Consider the following 16,434-nt stretch of genomic DNA (forward strand, 5'->3'; position numbering starts at 1 on the left):
ACTTTGGTTAGAGACTTTATAAGGGAGAAAACCAGGCTTCCAAAATTCTCAGCTGGGCGTGATGTTTGTTGCCTGCCTTTAATCGAATACTTTGGAAAACTTAGGCAGGCAGATCTTCATGAGTTCCAGGACAGCCAGGGCTACAGAGTGAGAAGAAGAAGAAGAAGGAGAAGGAGAAGGAGAAGGAGAAGGAGAAGGAGAAGGAGAAGAAGAAGAAGAAGAAGAAGAAGAAGAAGAAGAAGAAGAAGAAGAAGAAGGAGAAGAAGAAGGAGAAGAAGAAGGAGAAGAAGAAGGAGAAGAAGAAGAAGGACAATGAGCCCAGCCTTTAATCAAGTACTTTGGAAAACTTAGGCAGGCAGATCTTCATGAGTTCCAGGACAGCCAGGGCTACAGAGTGAGGAGAAGAAGAAGAAGAAGGAGAAAGAGAAGGAGAAGGAGAAGGAGAAGAAGAAGAAGGACAATGAGCCCAGTAGTGGCGCTCACCTTTAATCCCAGCACTCGGGAGGCAGAGGCAGGCGGATCTCTGAGTTCAAGGCCAGCCTGGTCTACAGAGTGAGTTCCAGGACAGCCAGGACTGTTACACAGAGAAACCCTGACTTGGGGAGCACAATGACACAACGACACTGAATTCTTACCAGCCAAGCACAGGTGAATGCTTCCCACACAAGAAGTAGGAGAGGAGGGGTGGGGGTGGAGAGGGGCCGCCTCAGATGACAGACAATCCAGCTACTTCTGGCATGACTGCGGAGGCAGGCCGCAGCCCCATTTCGTCTTCATAAGACGCTTTGCTCACAGAAAGGCACTCTGGGGATGATCCCAGCTGCCCCAGGTCAAGGGGCCTGGTCACGGCCACACCCAGCTTGTTCTGGAGGCCCACCATACTTGTTCATTGACACTTCAGTCACCAAAGAGGTGGAAAGCTTAGGTGGCTTGCCTGACTGTAACCACGCAGACATCTCATCAAGACCAGCACTTTCTCTAGCTCCACCGAGGACACTCCAAGGTTGTGCTGGGGGGGGGCTGCTAAGCAGACTTCCTGTCTGCTGTCTCCGCACTGGGTCCTCCAGGAAGCTGCAGCCCCCACTTAGAGCAGCCTTGTGAATTATTTAGCATCTGCACCAGCCAGAGTGCGCTGACCTCATCCCCCTCAGGCCCCATGTGGCTCTGACCTCATCCTCATCGAGGAAAGGTAGCCGTTAATGGGAGAAGAAGGGGCGGTGGGTCCCATTGGGGTGTCAGTAATTGAGAGGGGGGTACCAGCAGTCTCAAAGAGGTTGTTCCCCGAGACTCCCTTACCTTCGTAGCAGGAAGTGACTCTGTGGAGTGGAGGTGTCTATACATGGTGTAAGAAACGGAGGGCGCTTGCTAGCTGTGGTCTTCCACGGTTCATTTGACCTTGTCCAGGTCTTCTTTGTCTGTAAAATACCAGTGACAAAAGAGCACTCACACGAAAACCACTGTCAAAGGGAAACAATGTGTCCTCCCATACTAGCGGGCCTCTAGACTGAACCATTTGCTGTCCTTGGACTTAACCACATCCCTGCTTGCCCTAGGCACTGGGTCCCCAGAGTGGGTGCATTAGCTGTTTTGGGGGGTTGGGAGTATATGTTCATCTGTCTTGGCTGTTTCCTGATGTGTAAGGGGAAAAGCCTTGGTGGGTGGCCTAGTTGCACGGGAAAACCAAGTAGCCAGGCTGGAGGGCAGGGGCCAGACCACTGTCCCCCAAATCCCTATAGGGGCATTGAGAGGAGCGACTGTGGTCCCTCTCCTCCTTTACTGGGAGAAATCTGAGCTCTGAAGTCGTGGAGGCTCTAAATGGCTGTTCCAGAGTGGTAGTAACTCTCCCGGCCACAGGACATCTGTCATGGCGTGGCCTGACTCTGCTCTGACTGCTTTGGCACAGCAGTCCCTGCCAAGTCTGAAGAAGAGCCAGGCAGAGGAAAGGTCGCTGCAGGGCTGTGGCTTACACAGGAGCTGAGTTGGGTAGGAGGCTCATCCTAGCCAGCTGTCTGCCTGCTGGCTCCCTGGAGTGTCCATAAAGAGACTGAAACCCTACCCCCATCCCCCACAGGGTGCAAGGGTCTGAACCTGGGAAAGTTTTGTACTGAATCCCAACGCGGGAGGTTCCGACAGGACCCTACTGGATCACCAGGGTGCTGGCTCAGGACATCCTTTGCAAACACCCCTACTCTCTCCTAGGCTTTGGGGTGTCGGGATGGGGGAGGTGGCCTGAACACCTGGAGCCCCGTTGTCACTTTCCTTCTAGGGCCTGCCCCTGCATTCCCCAGCCAACCCGAGACTGCCTCCTACTCCCTTCTAAGCCCCGCCCTGATGCCCTGCAATCAGATCCCTTTGAGCGCTAGCCAATGGTGCCAGCTGTCCCTAGCTGGGTGAGAATGGGGTGGGGGATGGGAAAAAGAGTGTGGGGATGGTTGGGGTTAGCCCACGGTGTCCCCCACCTTTCCCCATCCTTAGAGGCTGGAGTTGAGATAGTTCAGAAGTCTCAGTCCCATCCGCTCCACCAGCCCAGGATTGTGTATGTCCAGCCTAGCTCAAGGAAGCAGGCCTCTGTAGAGAGGACCAGTTCCCAGACCAGCCAGCCTGGGCAGGGAACCCCTCCGCTATGCTGGCTGGGCTTCGGGGAGGAGGGGCAGGCTCCTCAGCCTGTACTCCTGACAACAGGGAAGGAAGACTATTCTTTTGGTGGTGGTGAGGCTGTGTGTGGTGGGATGCTGAGTGGGGCCCTCTATCCACTAGAAATAAGGATCACCACCAAGCCCCAGGTTCTGACAACCAAAAATGCTTGGAGAGGTGGCAAATGTTGGTTAGGATTGTCCAACTTCTGGGCCGAAGTCTGGTCCCCTAGGCAGTTACAGAGGACCTTTGAGCCAGCCACACAGGGACCCATAGAGTCCACATAGTCCTAGATTCTGCTTTATTTCTGCATTTCCTCTCTGCTGATGGGCAGCCTGGGAACCCTGACCTTTGACTACAACACAGGTACTATTGAATCGCCAGCTCCCTACTTCCTGCCGGGTTAGATGAGTTGTCTCGGGACAGGAATGCCAGTCACACAGGTTTGTTTGCTGCACACTCGGTCAGGGTATCTGGGTCACCAGAAAGACCCACGGTCAAGGCCCAAAGTCAGGGAGAGTCTGGGCAGCAGGTGTCCAGCTACAGCAGGGGGCAGGTCACACTTGGCTGAACTCAGATCTTGTGACCCTCAGGAGGATAAATAGAATACCACCCAACACACACACACACACACACACACACACTCCAGAAACAACATAAAGATAATGAGACCTGACTACACACACACACACACACACACACACACACACACACACACACAGTTGGGATTTGTAGCCCAGGCAGATCCTCTCCAGCCCCTGTACCAGACCCCTATAGGAGAGGGTAGCAGAGCAGGGGTGGGGGCAGGATGCTCTCTGTGGGTACAGAGTCCACCTTACTGCAAAGTGCATTTAAGAGATTCCAATCCCAGACTCAAATCGAATGGTTTTAGTAGCTCCCTAGCCCCACCCACCGTATTCAGATTCCCTTATTTGCATAGAAGGGCTCTGGGAAGGAACACTTAGAAAATGAGATTCAAGTTCATATGTGGTAGGGTGGGGGGTGCCAGGCAGAGGAAGGCGAGGCTTTTGCTGCCCTGCTGTTTCTCTCCCTCTTCTTTCCTCCATCTCTCTCTTTTGCTGTGACAATAAACCATGAGTTTAATTTCCTGATTCACTGCAGTGCTGGGGGTAGAATTCATAAGGAGGCAGGGGCACCACCACCAGCTCTAAGTCACTTTTTTAAAAAAATATTTATTTATTATGAATAAAACATCCTGCTTCCATGTATGTCTGCATGCCAGAAGAGGAAACCAGATCTCATTATGGATGGTTGTGAGCCACCAGGTGGTTGCTGGGAATTGAACTCAGGACCTTTGGAAGAGCAGCCAGTGCTCTTAACCTCTGAGCATTCTCTCCAGCCTCTTAGTCACTTTTTAAAAATTTTTGATTTTATTTTATGTGCATTGGCATGAGGGCTTCAGATTCCTTGGAACTGGAGTTACAGACAATTGAGAGCTGCCATGTGGGTGCTGGGAATTGAACCCGGGTCCTCTGAAAGAGCAGCCAATGCTCTTATCCACTGCTCAGTCCCCAAGTCTCCCATTTTAAAAATATTTTTTTAATTTAAATTATGAGTGTATGTATGTGCTTGTGTGTAGGATGTCCATGTAGGTGTGGTGTCCTTGGAGGCCAGGGCTTTGGATCCCCTGGAGCTGGTGTTCCTGGTGGTTGTAAACTACCCTCAGTGAGTGCTGGGACCTGAACTCAGGTCAGATGGAAAGACAGGCAGCGTGGGTGCTTGGGGCTGGGGAAAAGCATGGCTGCATGGTTAAAAGCACTTGCTGCTCTTGCAGAGGATGAGGTGGGAGTGAGACTGTCTCAAAGATAAGAAAAGCATGGGCTGGGGGCTGGAGAGATGGCTCAGGGCTTAAGAGCACTGGCTGCTCTTCCAGAGGACCCAGGTTCAATTCCCGGCACCTACATGGCAGCTCACAACTATCTGTAACTCCAGTTCTAGGGGATCTGATCCCTTCACACCAATGTACATAGACTAAAAGTTAAGTAAATTATGAGAGAAAGAAAGAAGGAAGGAAAGAGGAAAGAGCGGAAAGGCCTGAAGAGAAGGCTCAGCAGTTTCAGTAGTTAAGACTGCTTGGGGGAGGGCTGGGCACTCGGGAGGCAGAGGCAGGCGGATCTCTGTGAGTTCGAGGCCAGGCTGGACTGACAGCCTCCAAAACAATACAGAGAAACCCTGTATCGTAAAACCAAAAAAAAAAAAAAAAAAAAAAAAAGACTGCTTGGGGGAAGTTTGGGTCTCAGCATGCACATTAGCTCACAGCCATCTGTAACTCAGCTCCAGGTGATCTGATGCCCTCTCTCTCTCTTTCTCTCTCTTGCTCTCTCTCTGATGCTCTCTCTCAGTCTCTCTGTCTGTCTCTGTCTCTCTCTCTCTCTCTCACACACACACAGTAATGGAAAGCTTTTACAAAGGCTCATCTTTAGGGACGGGTGTGGGATTCAGTTGTGGGGTAAAAAGAGCCAGACAACCTAAGCCTGTGCCCTGCCCCCTCCAGACAAATCCCGTGTAGGGACATCTTGGAATTCTTTTTTTTTAATTTTCTGATTTTTTGAGATGAGTTCTCAGGTGTCCCAGGCTGGTGGGGTTGGGGTGGGGGGTGGGGTGGGGTGGGGGGTGGGGGACGATGACACAGGACAGGACGACACCTCACTGTGTAGCCAAGGTTGCAGGGATGACCTTGAACTCCGGATCTCTTTGCTTCTGCCTCCTGGGTGCTGGGATTAGAAGTGCAGGGGACAGAGATCCACCAGGGTGAAAGCGCAGGCTGGGGCGGCCTCTCTAGACTACTTGCTGCCACCCTTCTGTGTGCTCCCTCCGGTGATCCCTGGGGTTTGGGGGAGTTTAGCAGCAGCTTTCACCTTTTAAGGGAATCTCTTTGGTTCTTGTCTTTGTTTACACGATTCCTGCTAAACCATGGTCTCCCGGAAAGGAGAAGTTGTTGCGTTCTTATCTCCGTGACCCTATCTTTGGGCCCAGAGCCGGGCATAACAAGGGCAGCCATGAAATATTTGTTAAGCAAATAAACAAGGCCTAGGTGTCAAGTGCCACCTGGTGGAGACAGAAAGTCTGGTAGAGTCCCTGATGCCAGCAAGAACAGAGGACCTGCAGGGATGTGTCCTGCTGCTGCTGTTTGACTCGGGGTCACGGGTGGGGTCAGATGGGGAAATAGAGCGAGGGTAGGGGAGGCTCTGCCCACTTTAGACTTGTAAGATGTGAAGGGACACCAGCCCACTCAAGCATGTGACTCTGACAGGCCTTGTCCTCCCCAGTTTCCTCTATCTTGCAAAAACCCTTAGATTACATTCCTAAAGCTAGCCCCACCGTCTGTTCCCTTATTTGGCCAACTCCTCCTCCTGAGACTATCAAAGTATTGAAACCAGCAATCAAGAGTCCCTTTGGCTCACCTAATTAACCTGCCCAATCAAAATCAAAGTCCTCATCCTAACATGGGGTTTCCTGTTTTACCTTTAGAAAATGCCATTTTGTATATGAGCCATGTCTTCTCCCCAGTATCCAGAGGCAGTCCTTTGTCCCTTCCCGACAAATATCCCTTCCCTCTGTCCCTTGTCCCCTTTCTCCTCCTTTGTTCCCTTTCCTTTCTCCCTCTATCGCCTGTCTTTGTCCCCTATCCCTGCCTTCTGTCTCTCTGGGGCAAATAAATGTCCTCTGTGCTGAGAACTTGGTCTTGGGGGTCCCAAGCCCATACTTTTCCTTCCAGGGTAAGGAATACACTGTGACATAACTCTGTAAACACGGGGTAGTTTTGTCCTAACGGCCATAGAGGGGGTTAAGGAGGTAGCTCTTTTGGTAAAGTACTCACCAAGCCAGTGTGAGGGTCTGAGTTCCATCCCCAGAACCCACATAAAAAGCTGGGCATGGTAGTTGGTGGTGGCGGTGGCACATGACTTTAATCCTAGCTCTCTGGAGGTAGAGGCAGCCAGATCTCCGTGAGTTTGAGGCCAGTCTGGTCTACAGAGTGAGTTCCAAACATCAAAGGCTACACAAAGAAACCCTGTCTCAAAAAACCAAAACAAACAAACAAACAAACAAACAAACAAAAAAAGATGGACATGTGGTTCCTGTAATCCCTGTTCTGGGGAAGCAGATGGGAGGGTCCCTGGGGCTATCTGGTAAGCTACCCTAATGTAATTGGTAAGCCTCAGTTTCTAGAGAGAGAGCCTGTTGCCCCTCCTACCTTTTCCCCCAAAACCACCTAAAGGGGGACAACACCCAGGAAAACTGCCACCAGGGTTGACCTCTGGATTCCACCTGGACACTCACAGATACACACATGCGCTTTCACACACATATGCATTCGAATACATTTGAACATACCAAACAAACAAACAAACAAAGTCAATGGAGATAACAATGACTACGAACCCTTCTGGACCTTGGATCTACAAATTGATAGCATCCTTATTCCAGTTTGTAGGAGGAAAAGCTGAGACTCGGAGAGGCTAGATATTCAGCTTGTCCGTTCGTGCAGGGTGGGGTTCAAAACCTAGGCTGTTCTGGGTGTGGTGGTGCATGTTTTTAACCCCTGCACACAGGAGCATCTGTGTGTGTGTGACTCTAGCCTTGTCTACAGAATGAGCTGCAGGCTAGGTAGCAATACATGGTGAGGCCCAGTCTTGACCAACGAGAAGCCAAAACCCTAGGCCAAGCCTTTCATCCCTGGCAGTCCAGCAGGCAAGGAACAGCACAACACTCTGCTTACCCTACAAGGCTGATGCCAGCAGCAGCGGGTTTAGGGGCAGTGGTCCCACTGAGGACCGGAGTACCCTTGGTTTCACTGGTTGCTAGGCAGGAGTCTGAGAGACCCAAAACCAAAGTGTCAGTGTCCCGGCACCCTCCAGACTGGCATGGAAGGCTCCTCTCAGTCTCTCCTCCATTAACTGTCTCTCAGGAGGCCTCAGGACCTTTTCCCTGTGTTTGAGGCCTCCTTGGTTGGGCAGGAGGTAGGGGTAGAAGACTTCTAGAGGCATCAATGACACACACACACACACACACACACACACACACACACACACACACACACACACACACACACACACACACACACCCCTGCAGTTCCTGTACAGAAGTTTCTGCTTGCTCAGGAGAGCCAAAATTCCAGGGTTGGCCAGCAGATGGCGAAAGGGACTGCTTGTAGCTGTCTGGACTCTCACCTAGGGCCCAAGAAAGCATCTCTCCCTCCTTTCCTCCCTTCCTCCTTCCATCCTCCCCCCTCCTTTTTTATTTTTAAGATAGGTTTTTACTGTGCAGCACTGTCTATAGCAGGTTGGCCTCGAACTCACAGAGACCCACCTGCCTCTGCCTCCCCCAGTGCTGGGATTAAAGGTGTATGCCACCACACCTGGCAGAAGCCTCTTATCTATTGAGCTGTGGACTGTACATTCTCCACAGCTGGTGGCCCCAGCCTGAATTGTAGTCACTGCTCCTGGGCCCCTGGGGAATCAAATGGGGACAGGAAGTGCTCGCTCCACCACCTGGCTGTTCCTAGCTTTGGCCACCTGGTCTACCCCAGCTTTATTTCATTCAGGCCCAGTTCCTGTTCGTTCTCCTCCTCTTCCCTCGGAGTCTTTAGGGTCCTCACCTGGGATGAGGTTGTAGCATGCTGCCCTCCCAGCGTAACAACGGCCCTCTTCAGAGCAGCTGTGACAACTTGTAAGAGACTCTCAAGAGTAGGCTGTTAGCCAGCTGTGCTGCAGAATGCCGTCAATCCCAGCACTTGGGAAGCAGAGGTAGGTGAATCTCTGTGAGTTCAAGGCCAACCTGGTCTACATGGTGGGTTCCAGGCCAGCCAGGGCTACACAGTGAGACACTGTCTTAAAAAGACTAAAATAAGATTTAAACAATTGAGCTATTGCTGTGTTTGGTGGCGCAAGCCTTTAATCCCAGCACTGTGGAGGCAGAGGCTGGTGGATCTCTGAGGCCAGCCTAGACTACAGAGTGAGTTTCAGGACAGCTAAAGCTACACAGAGAAACCCTGTCTCAAAACAAACAAAAAATTGAACTGTTAATTACTGATGTTTCTTCACAGAAACATATCTGTGTTCCTGTGTGTGTGTGTGTCTGCATGTGTGTGTGTGTGTGTCTGTGTGTCTGGTGTGTGTCTGTGCATGTGTGTCTGGTGTGTGTGTGTCTGATTGTGTGTGTGTGTGTGTGTATCTGGTGTGTATGTGTGTGTCTGATGTGTGTCCCACAGACATGGGAAAGTCATCTATCCTGGGGAGATGACTTTTCCAGTGACATAGCTGCTTTAGGGTCACACAGGCTCTTATAATTAACCTCCCACTTCTGCTCTGTAATTAAGCCCAAAAGACTCAACACTTCCCTGCTTCTCCAAGTTGGACTTTGGTGGACTTGGGTTTCAGTTGGTTGGTGGGGCTCTATAAGGAGTTTGTCTTTGCCAGGGAAGAGTTCTAGAGACAGACAGCTATGGGGAGATGGGCCAGATGGAGGCAGCCAGGCATGCAAGAGTCAGACCTGGAAGGACTTGACTTCACAGGAGTTCCACCTGGCCAGCCACAGTCAGTGTTTCCCTTGGTTCCACTGAGAAGGAGCCTCTCCATGCTGGCTGCACTGACTCCTGGCTGTTTGGAGAACAGGGAGTCCAGGAGTTCTTTGCCTTCCTGGAGGGCATTGATGGCTTTGGTGTCTGGTTTATCCAGTCTTGTGGGGGGCGTGGAGGTTCTTCTGTTCACAGATAAGCACTAGGGAAACCACAACAAAACATTTTTTTCTTTTTTTGAGACAGGGTTTCTCTGTGTAACCCTGGCTGTCCTGAAATTAACTCTCTTCATAGACTACGCTGGCCTTGAACACAGAGCGCCTCTGTCTCCCAAGTGCTGGAATTAAAGTCACGTGCCACCACTACCAGGCTGAAATCAAGAATGTTAAACACACAGGTTGACCTTTCACAGTTTGGAGGCTTCATCTTGTGTATATGTTTGTCTGACTGATTGATAAATAAAGCACTGTTGGCCAATAGGGAAGCAAGATAGGTGGGACTAGGAATCAAGGAGGATTCTGGGAAATGTATTCAAGAGTGGAGAATCGCCATGTGATCCCGGGAAGAGAGGACTCATGAGGCTTCATCCTCGGTAAGATAAGACTGTATAAAAATATATATTAGTAACTATAGGTTAATAATTAAGTCAGAGCTAGCCATCAAGAAACCATAGCAAATGGCCAACAGCTTCATAATTAATATAGTGTCTCCTGTGTTATTTGGGGGCTGAGACAGTAGTAGGACCCAGGCAGCTGGCAGGAAAGAATAAACGTTACAGATAATTTATCTGTTTTTCATCCAGAAGGCTGGGGCAGATGTGATTAAAGCCTGCTGACCTTTGTTCTATCTGTGTGGCCAAGACCACACCAGCTCCTCCCTCAGACCCTTATCGCAAGGTTGTCAATCTACAGAAACCATCTTAATGGAAAATGTCACACGTACTTTACACAGAGTTTCAATGTAGTCACATTCTAAGTTTTATGGTGCACACAGGATTAATTATCATCAGGAAAAATGTCACCAAATTGTGCTGTGTTTAAATATGCCTAGAATAAACTACTAGGGGTCACACTCCTGAAGATTGAGCCAACACTGGCTACCTATGCATGTTGCACCTTATAACTTTCTGTGGATTGTTACTCTGCTGGCCATGGTGGTGGTGGCCACTGAGACACACGCTGTCCCCTACCCACCACCCCCCAACACACATCTCCATGTTTCCTTCAGCTCTGCAAGCAGAGGAGAAGCAGCTCATTGGAACACTCACTACTGCTTAAGGGTGAACTGGTTCCCCAGAGGACAGCAACCTCAGGAATGAGGAGAGCAGGGCTCAGCCAGGTGATGGAGGGGTTTAGGGGGTATCTCTTACCTGCCTTGTATGCAAAAGGCACCTCAGATTCAATTTTGAAACATCTAGTCATAGGATCGGAGATGTGGCTCAGTCGGGAGGCGGCTTACCCAGCATGCACAGAGCTCTGGGTTGGGATCCCTGCACCTCATAAAACTGGGCATGGTGGTCCATGCCTGTAATCCCAGCACTCACAGGGCAGAGGCAGGAAGAGCAGAAGTTCAAAACTATCCTTAGCTACAAATTGAATTCAGGGACAGCTTTGGATATGAAAAACCACTAGTAAAATAAAATAAAAATAAAATAAAATAAAATTAATTATTAGTGGGCTTGGGGATGCAAATCTGTGTGATTCCAGCTCCTTAGGAAGCTGGGGCAGATGGGATGGAATGTTCAAGGCCTGTCTAGGCAATTTAATGGGAAACTCTTTTTTTTTTCAAAAAAAAAAAAAGTAAAGCCCAAAGGTTCTAGTGAACCCTTCTGTAGCATGCATGAGACTCTAGGTTCAACCTTGAATACCACACAGGCAAAATTAGCTATAACTTAAAGCCACTGGCTTTCCTGAGAACTTAGTGGTTACTTAGGCCATCCTTGGGGCGTCAGCAATCCACCTATCCAAAACTAGATATTATGTAGTATTCTTTAATGTAGTGAGTTTTTTTGTTTTTTCGAGACAGGGTTTCTCTGTATTGTTTTGGAGGCTGTCCTGGAACTCGCTCTGTAGACCAGGCTGGTCTCAACTCACAGAGATCTGCCTGCCTCTGCCTCCCGAGCACTGGAATTAAAGGTATGCGCCACCAACACCCGGCTCAAAACCAGATATTAATGAAGGGATCTGAACTGATTCTGACCAGGTTGTTCTGTATCCACCATCCTTGTCTCCAACCAGACCAGGGGCAAGGGCCAACAAGAGTTTGCCTTTGTCTGATGTCTTCTACAAAGAAAGAAGCCCGGGTAGTTTGGGACACATACACAACCCCCACCCCACCGCCACAGAGAAGGAAGGAGGAGATAGCGGAGGTTGCCAAGTTGCCAAAGCACTGGGAGACGGTCACTTCCTGTGAGGCTTTCGACTTTCCCTCCCCAGGCCTCAACCGCCTAACACTGTGCTCCTCAGAGGGCGGGTGAGGTGCTCCCTGCTGCTTTCTTCCAGCCGCTGCCTCCCACATCCTGTGTGGACCATTCCCCAGGAGTCATGGCAGGGGACTTGGGGTTAATGTCACAGATGCGGAATCTTGCAGTAAGTCCTCTGTCCCTCTGAGACTGAGTCGAGGTAAACACAGACATGTGGCTGGTCTCAAACTTGTGATCCTCCTGCATCAGCCTCCTAAGTGCAAGGATCTGCGCCGCCACACCTCTCTGGTTTCCTTTTTAGCTTTCCAAAGACCCGTGAAGTGGGCAGAGTGAGGAGTAGAGCTTCCATTTTGTATATGAGAGATCTGAGTGAGGACACGCCCCCCCAGCTCCCAGCTCTGCCCTTCCCTTCCAAGATGTCCCATTATTGTCACAGTTGAGGGATCTCCTTGAGGCAGGTGGCCTTCTGCTACCTACTACCCCTACCCTAAGACGAGGAGGGACCCATCATGGTCATCATGACCAGCTGGTATACTATGACTGGGGGCCAAGGGGAACACTAGACATGGGTTCAAGCTTCCTGGGTTCCTTAAGGATCTGCCAGCCAAGGTTATTTCCCCAGAGATGGACAGGATGGTGGGACAAAGAAAGGCCAGGTAGTCTAAAAGAGGCGGGCCAGGCCAGATAGTTGCGGAGTGGCTGAAGGGATCCCAAAACCTCCTAGTCCTCAGGCTGTCCCTGAGGTATCCCTTCTTTACGGCTTGTCATGTGTAGCCTGTATCTCTGCCTTTGTGTAGCCTTCACAAAGCCCAAGCTGTACTCGTTGGGGTCACAGCAGAAGCCCTTGGGCATTAGGGTGTACAAGGAAGTCTGTTCCTTCTGCTTCTCTTGTGGCTGCGGAGCTTTTCTTCCTACCATGGGAAACACAGCCACACAAACCTGCTTCCTGTTTCCCAGTGCTTGCTTGGGGCCCAGCCTCTGACTTGCCCTGGAGTACTCAGAGGCCTAAAGCCATCCCTGGACTCCTTGGAGATATGCAAAGGAAAGGTTGTGTATCCCAGAGACAGGTGAGCAGGAGAGCTCATCCCAGACAGAGAGAACACCGACGGATGCCTCCAAAAAGAACGCTGTCAAGTCCAGCATGGTGAATCAGTGACTTTATTGTGGTTACTTGCAGAGGCATGGGGTGTTTCAAAGAGGTGAGATCATGGGGGAAGTTCCCCCGGGGGACTTACAGGCAACTATGACACTGAGGAGGCGTCCCACTCATGACACAGATAATACAAGACAAGCAACACTCCGATGAGGCCCTGCACAACTGTCAAAACTTAAAATAGCTGCACCAGGCAAAGACCAAAAGAAGCATTTCCTTTTTATATGACCGAGGAGGAAGGACAGGGTGCCGGCTCCTGAGCCTGCCCCTCTCTCTGTGAGGGAGTGCCAGTTGACCTCAACTCCTGAGGGCCCCGGGCAGCTCCATCACAGCCACACTAATCCAAGATGGCAGCCACACTCAGCAACAACAGTATCAAACACTTCCACACGTCTTTTCTGGGGGCCGTGCAATGTGCAGGAGTCAATGGCCTCAATCTGTCACCCCAGCACCCTTCCTGAATGGCATCCACCTTGAGTCCACCCCGAGAAGAGGCTCTGAGCCAGATGAGAGGACTCCCCGAGGAAGGGCTGAGCCCCGTGGTCCTCGGGTTTTCCTCCCACATCTGGTAAGGTGATGGGCATCGGGAACTTGTGAGGGAGTGTTGATTCACTGGTACCTCAGTGCCCTGTGGTGATTTTCCGTCCTCTGTGTCTTCCTATGTGTCTTCGGGCTGGCTGTTGGTCAGGGTTATTTGAGGGGAAAGACATGGCAGGAATGGGCTCAGACCAGCTCCTCTTTGTAATAATAGTTCAAGGTTTCTCTCTGTTCCAAGGAAAATGGCCTCTTGGAGATGATTCCCAATGCATCCTCCTCCCCATTAGATCTGCTGTCCCTATTGCCTTCCACTAAAAGTAAAGGCGTTTCCTCACGGGAGGAGATGAGTCTAGGATATTAAGGGGCATTCATATTCAAGTGTCCTCATGATCACTGCACAGCTCGTTCCCACAGATGGGCTGTCACTGCTGACCTTTAACACGGGCCGCAGGACCTCTGTGTGTGCGTGAGTGTGTGCAGGTGTACACACCTGCGTTTGTGTGTGTGAAAGCCAGAGGAGGGTGTCCAACGTCTTCCTCCCTTGCTCTCGGCGCTATTCCCTTGAGCATCTCTCAGTGACCCAGGAACTCAACATATTTAGACTAGACTGTTGGCCAGCAAGCCCCAGCAATCCTGTGTCCCTGTCATCCTCACACTGGAGTTACAGATGCAGGTTGTGGGACTCAAGACCCCCCACTCTGTAATAAATTAAAGAGACGAGTGAAAGTGAGGCAGTTTGTTTTGTTCTGTGTTTGTCCCTATTTTGAGACAGGGTTTCTCTGTGGCTTTGGAGCCTGTCCCGGCACTCACTCTGTAGGCCAGGCTGGCCTCAAGCTAACAGAGATCCACCTGTCTCTGCTTCTCGAGTGCTAGGATTAAAGGCGTGCGCCATTACTGTCCGGCTAGGCAGTTTCTAATACTCTGTAGAGCGGGACAGCAGCGTGGATAAAAGGCAAAGATGGCTGGTGCACCGATTTGGCATAAAAAGCAGTTTCTAAAGTCCCTGATTCCAGTCCCCATTCTATAGGCTGGTACTCTGACAGTTCCAATCTTCACATTCTTCTAGTACAGCCCCTCCCCAAGCCCCCGCTCTATCGGTACAGGATGCAAAGCCTTATCCAGTGAGTACCTGGGGCATGAGACTTCCCCCTTTTCTGATCCTGAGCTCATTCCCTAGCAACTTCCCAACTCTCAGAGTTCCGAGACAAGCAGGCATTGTCTGCCAGCTGCAGGGAGAGGAGGCTAGCTTCATCTGTGTACCTGTGGCTTTCTTAAGAGCTCTGAGCAGACCTCATACAGAGACTGGCCATCAGGATTTGTTTCCTTTTTTTTTCCTTTTTTCTTTCTTTCTTTCCTTTTTTTAATTTTTTTGGAGACAGGGTTTCTCTGTGGCTTTGGAGGCTGTCCTGGAGCTAGCTCTTGTAGACCAGGCTGGTCTCAGACTCACAGAGATCCACCTGCCTCTGCCTCCCAAGTGCTGGGATTAAAGACGTGCGCCACCAATGCCTGGCCAGGATTTGTTTCTTATAGTGTCACCATGTCCAGATTTCTACTTGGGTGCTAGAGATCCAAACTCAGGTCTTTATGCTTGTACATTAAGCATTCTTAGCCACTGAACCACATTCCAACACCACCACCTTCTTGAGCCTGGATTTTATGTAGCCTGGGCTAGCCTCAGACTCGATAGCCAAGGATAACCTTGAACATCTGATCCTCCTGTCTCAACCTCTCAAGAGCTGGGATTACAGGTCCGTACCATCACAGCCAGCTTACAAGCCATGGGTTTTTCTCAACCTCACCCAGACGCGTGTGAACCAGCTGCACGAGTGCCTAGTCTCATTTTTTCTCTGTCTACCCAGGGTGTTCAAGCGCACAGCCATGCCTGTTGGGTCATAGGACACCTGTGAATCTTACAATGATCAGGCTAAGCAAACCACCCAACAGGACCCCTCTTCTATGTGTTCATGTTTAGTACAACAGCATCAACAGTATAAGTGACCTTGTTAGCTTCCGCTGTCACCTTGACACAGCCCAGAGTGGTTGTCTGAGGGGGTCACAATTGGGACACTGCATGGATACAGTTGATGGGAGGCCATGTCTCTGAGGAATTACCTTGGTTTTGATTGCTGTGGGAGGGCCCATCTCTTTGTGGGTGGTGCCATCCCTGGGTAGGTGGTCTTGGGCTGTGTGAGTTAGGGAGTTAAATGTGAGGCTGCGAACCAGCAAGTAAGCAGTGTTTCTCTCCATGGTTTTTCTGTTTCTGTTCCTACCCTGACTTCCCTCAGTGATGGATTGTCACCTGGAAGTATAAGCTAAACAAAACAAACCGGAACAGAACAACAAAATATAGTCTGTAAATCCAGTTGTAGGGGATCTGGTGCCCTCTTCTGGCCTCTGAAAGCACTGCACACATGGTGCACATACAGAAAAGCAGACACACATACATATACGTAAATACAAATTTTTATTATTTGTGTTTTTTTTGAAAGGGTCTCATTATGTAGCTCTGTCTATCCTGGAACTCCCTAAGTAGACCAGGCTGACCTAAGACTCACAGAGGTCCCTTCTGCCTCTGCCTCAGAGTGCTGGGATTAAAGGTGTGTGCCACCATGTCCAGTTGAGTATGTTTTTATTTTTAAGAAGTATTGTTGTGGTTTGAGTGAGAATGGCCCCCATAGGCTCACAGATTTAAATATTTGGTCACTAGGGAGTGGCACTATTTGAAAGGATTAGGAGTGTGGCCATGTTGGAGGAAGTGTGTCACTGTGGGTGGGCTTTGGGATTTCAAATGCTCAAGTCAGTCCCAGTGTCTCTCTCTTCCTGGTGCCTGTGGTTCCGGGTGTAGATCTCTCAGCTCCTTCTCCAGCACTGTGTCTGCCTGCATGCTGCCCATGCTTCTGGCCATAATGACAATGGACTGAACCTCTGAAACTGTAAGAAGCCCCAGTTAAATGTTTTCTCTTAGAAGATTTGCTGTGGTCATGGTGTCAAGTATCTAGAACACAGTTTCTTACTGATCTTCAGTTGAGCTATGGTGTTATCACCATTGGCACAGGGTGGTGGTTTTTGTTGTCATTGAGACAGCCTCTCCAGTCTGTTCCCAAGCTTCTGAGCTCAAGCTCAGCCTCTGGAGTACTTGCACAATAGGGT

The sequence above is a fragment of the Mesocricetus auratus genome, unplaced genomic scaffold, assembly GCF_017639785.1.
Source record: "Mesocricetus auratus isolate SY011 unplaced genomic scaffold, BCM_Maur_2.0 Super-Scaffold_100007, whole genome shotgun sequence".
NCBI classification, from domain to species: domain Eukaryota; kingdom Metazoa; phylum Chordata; class Mammalia; order Rodentia; family Cricetidae; genus Mesocricetus; species Mesocricetus auratus.